The following is a 5,000-nucleotide window of genomic DNA, read 5'->3' as shown; positions in this document are numbered from 1 at the left end:
CACGAAGATCTCGACTATTCCTAGAGTTTTGGGGAATAGTATAGCTACGCTCAGTGATGGGAAATGGTCTTGTTTAAGACAGTGATGTGTTTAACTGATGTCTTAAACTTACTTGTAGGAACGTGGTCAGAATATTTTAAAGTTCACTCCCATATATATATATATATATATATATATATATATATATATATATATAGTATATATATATATATATATATATATATATATATATATATATATATACGTATACACACACACACACCACACACACACATATATATATATATATATAATATATATATATATATATATATATATATATATATATATATATATATATTATATATATATATAATATATAACTATAAAGAACTGTCTTCTATTCTGCCAAGGGGGTGAACAGGAAGACTACGGTCCAGGGTCTTATCATCGCCAGGGAGGTAGATGTGAAACCCACAGGGGGCTATTTGTTCCATTATTGAGTCTTGGAGACGGTGTGTTAAGTCTGGCCCTGGAGTAGCAACCCTCTTGAGACAGTGTGGAATTTGCTGAATGCCCTTGCATGCAGCAAATCTTACAGAATTTCCTCTTCTTTCTCTTGGAGGGAGCCCACCAGTAGGGGCGGCAACTCTGATGTAGGCGTTCGTTCTGGTGGGGATTCGGTGTCAAAATTAGGGCCTACTCAGTTTGTGATATTAAGCCGTGTAAGGAGGCTCCACCGAGAAGGAAATCATGGCTCTTTGAGGAAATCTGCTATTAAAATGTATTTATCTGACTTTGTTGGGGCGTGCTAACCCTCAACCAGAACTGGGAAGTTTGGTCCATTGTCCATCGATACTGGTATAAATGATAATTTTAGAGCAGATTATGGCTGCTCCTCCTGGTACCTGGTCTTTTCTTGAGGAACTGGCTGCAGTTGGTATAGGTGAGAGCAGCGGCCAGAAATGACAAAAATTATGTTGGAGAGGGGCCGTGGAAATAGGCTTCTCGATTGGCGACCAGATTGGAAGGGCTCTCCCTTTGGAGGGGTGTCATGCTCCGCGCTGAAACCAGCCATCCATGCAATCGTTTCTGGGACATCTATTCATAGGCAGTGATGGCCTCTTCATAGGTGGCCATTTTGACTGCTGGGCCGAAGGCTGGATTCCCAGGTACTTAGGGGGTTGTAAAGCAGGGATAGATTAATGCTGCCAAAAGTGGCACTGCACGTGGATGAAGACATAGAAGTCTCTGAATGAACCTTGACTAGGCCTTGGAATTGAGAGCACTAAGCCTTAGAAATTGCCTCCTTAACAGGAGTTGGTATGAGGACTGAAAGGTATTGAAATTTCTGGCACAAGGTCTTGGAAGTATGCAACCTCTGAGCTTTGGAATAGCCAGGCACTGCTTGGGAATGGCGCCCATAAGAACGAATAACAATTAAATTCCACTATGGTGGAATGAAAACAAATTCTCTGCAAGCGTAAGGGCGGAATTATTCGACGCCAACACGTGATGAAAGTCACCGATTTACGTGATCTGATACAGATTCCTCAAATGGGAATAGATCGTAACCAAGGGCACAAAATTTGCAGGAATACTGCACAAATGGTTCCATGGAACAGTAGTCACAGACTGTAAATATTCGCCACAAAGGTTGTAAAATAGTGGCAAATATACTCACCATGCGGGCATAAATTTCGGGCCTCACGGGCAATGATATTTAACAGCAGAAAGCAGGCTGTAATGAAATTAGTTTATAATGATACGGCGGACTTATCGGTCACACAGACATAGAATATGGCCTCCTGAACGATCAAATGTAAAAGCAGTCATACAGACTGGCAAATAAGTGGCCAGTCAACAGACGGCAATTAGATGCGCAATATGAACACTGGAAACTTATTCGTAGCGAGGGCGTGAAGTTCAGCCTTTTGGATGATAATGTACAAAAGCAGTCAAAGACTGAAAACATGGAAACGGCAGCCAACAGACTATAATGAAATGTGCATCTCACTATACTATAATGGGCGTTATGTCTGTCCGTCCGTCTATCATTCAATCACGACCAGATGGCTGGTCCGATGGGTTGTGAAACTTGGCAAGGTTATAATGGGAACCCCTAAGATAGTTTATAATGGGGTTTCATCGTACCTCCCACCCCTCCCTCAAAAGCGGGTAGGGGTGCAAAAGGATTCCCTGAAACAGAGTTGGTTCTGCCCATAAATTGGGGCTAATCATACTGTAGACTTAGTTACATTATGAATTTATCATACATAATTTCTGTATACATATGACTTATCATTTGGAAAAGAATACTATAGGGTACACATCAATAACACTAATAGTTACAAAACACTAGCGAGTGACTTATATGAAGCAGAAGATGAGTATGCTTTTAGTAACGATTGATAAATTGCTATAATGTATTTATATGGCTAAGTACTTGTCACAATGGCATAAGAGATATTTGCCTCACTGATGATCAAAATACAAAAAGAGCCAACAGACTGAAATAAAAGCCATCAATCAGTAATGAGAAGCACATATAAGGTGCCATAGATTTTTTAAAAATACCAATCAGTCTAGCAGACTGTAATGGAATGTGCCTACAACATAAATGCAGCAAAAGTATCTGTGACGAGGACGAGGAAAAATAGTATTGGCCTCACAAAATATTCAAAATAAAAGGTGCCAACAGACTGAAAAATATAAAGCAATTAACTAGCACTGCGAGCTCATATAAGTTGCCATGAATTTTCAAAATATTGCTCAGTTGGGCAGACTATAATGGAACGTGCAAAGGCAAATTATATGAAAATTTGGCGTAACAAAGGTGCAAAAATAATTCATTTCTGTGATTCTTTATAGGGAATGGTTATTTGTTCACGCATCTCCCGGCTTGGTCCTTGTAGTATTGATAATAGTAGGGGATGGGCTTGTGATTCTGTTTCGTTATGACCCCTCTCAAAGGTGTTCAGCAAAGTTAAAATCACAGAGGGTAAAATAACAATCAGTGTGCCAATATTAACAGTGATGGATAACCAATACCAGAGATAAAATACTAAAGTTTATTACAAAATTTTTAAGTTAACAGAGCCTCTGGAAATACAATAAAACGTGAATGCAAATCACACAATGAAAACAAAATTCAAGCAAATCACCTACACAGTTAATGATAGAATAAATAAAACATACATACCAAATAAAGAGGGGGTTCTGAAAGGGAAAGGAAATGTCAACCAGATAGAAGCCCAATTATATAATACTAATGAAAATTCCCTTTACTAAACATGGTGGCCACCAAAAGTCTAAACCTCCACGGGGATTCTCCTGGAGTAAGCAGACAATGCTGGACTATAGGGCATGGCAGCAGTGGACAAATAAGGCAGGGACCCTGAAGTCTTGTCCCAGAAAACTTCAGGGTCCGCAATCAGGCCTGGACCACAACAGAACGGATTCAAGTCCCTCACCAGTAATAAAATTGTAATGACTTTTACATGCACTCGGCAAGGCCACCCGGGCAAATACTAACTCAAGGCAAGTAGAGAAGTAGCGTTGTGGACAAACTCCAGCTCAAAACAGGGAAAACTCTTCCAGAAATGCGGAATTAAATTGCTGTAGTCCCAGAGAGGTCGTATAAAGATGAAGGCCAGAATTAGACTGCCATACCTGGGCACAGGGACTTCCAAAGTCCCCTCGGAATACTCCAAGGAATCCAAAACTCAAAATAATGTGGAGGAAGAAAACTTGAAACCCTAATGGGAATACTATAGTGATTGACAAATTAGGGTAAACTAAAGATAATGAATTTATACCAAAACAAAAAGAAAAGGGTAAAGTTCTACACCTCCACATCTACAAACAAAATTTTTTTAATTCAACAATTGACTTATATAGCAAGGTTTTTTAAAAATACATCTGTTAAAGTTAACAAACAAAGTTAACTAGGCTTAACATTGTTGAGAGGCATAGCATAAAGAGTTGGCTTACATTTTGTTTCCCCTTTTAATACCTGAAAGAAAAATATATATAGATACATATACACATACACAACGTATATAACACAGGTTACTACTAAACTACTCACTTCACAAAACCGTTTCTCTTGAACAGAGTCTAAAACAATCATAATTGTGTTGGTTTTAACCACAAACAACGCCATAACACCCACTTCACACCATAACAAAAATTCCTGAGAAATACCTTTCCCCAATAGGCTCTCAAGCCAAGTGACAAAACCACTCATAAATTGTGAAAAATTATTAATTCTAAAACGGTATATATTTTCAGGGAGGACAAACCTGAAAATTCTTATATTAACATAAGAAGGACACATTGCTCTAACACTCTCAGGTAATGACCCAAACCTCTGCACCTCTCTAAACAAACTAATAATACATAGTTCACCATCACCACATCCTTAATCTTATTTTGCAATAAACCTTATTATTACCATAAACAGTGTCAAATCTTCTGTCAAAACAATTGACACCAAAACAAATTACCATAAACCACAAGGACTCAATCCAAGAAAAACTACAATGACCGTCTTCTCCCTCACGTTCCCACAGAAATCTATCAGTCAAAAATGCTTAAACGACGGGACTGAGGGAGAACAAATGAAATTCGTGAATTCATCCGCTGAATGATTTAAACCCCCATCTGAGAAAGAGCAACCACCAACACATTGTCTTTGCCAGGGATATTTTTGAGCTGTAGGTCCCTTCCTACAATATTATACTTTAACGAGCCAACCTTTGATTCCTATTCTTAAATCAATTGAGAAATGTCAATAGGTTATGGTCGGTTAAGACTAGGATAAATGAATCTGTGGAAGAAAGACAGAGATTTAAATGGTTAATGGACATAAATAACTAAAGCCAGATTTTCCTTCTCCACAGTGGAATATTTCCTCTGAGGAGGTGTTAACTTCTTCGAGAAGTAAGCTACCGGATTATCCCTTGCTTATCCTGTTGCAGTAGCACTGTCCACTGCATCCATAGCAAGTGAAAAGGGGA

This window comes from Macrobrachium nipponense, chromosome 27, assembly GCF_015104395.2.
Source record: "Macrobrachium nipponense isolate FS-2020 chromosome 27, ASM1510439v2, whole genome shotgun sequence".
NCBI lineage: Eukaryota > Metazoa > Arthropoda > Malacostraca > Decapoda > Palaemonidae > Macrobrachium > Macrobrachium nipponense.
The sequence above is the reverse complement of the archived record's forward strand: the minus strand, read 5'-3'. Positions refer to the sequence as shown.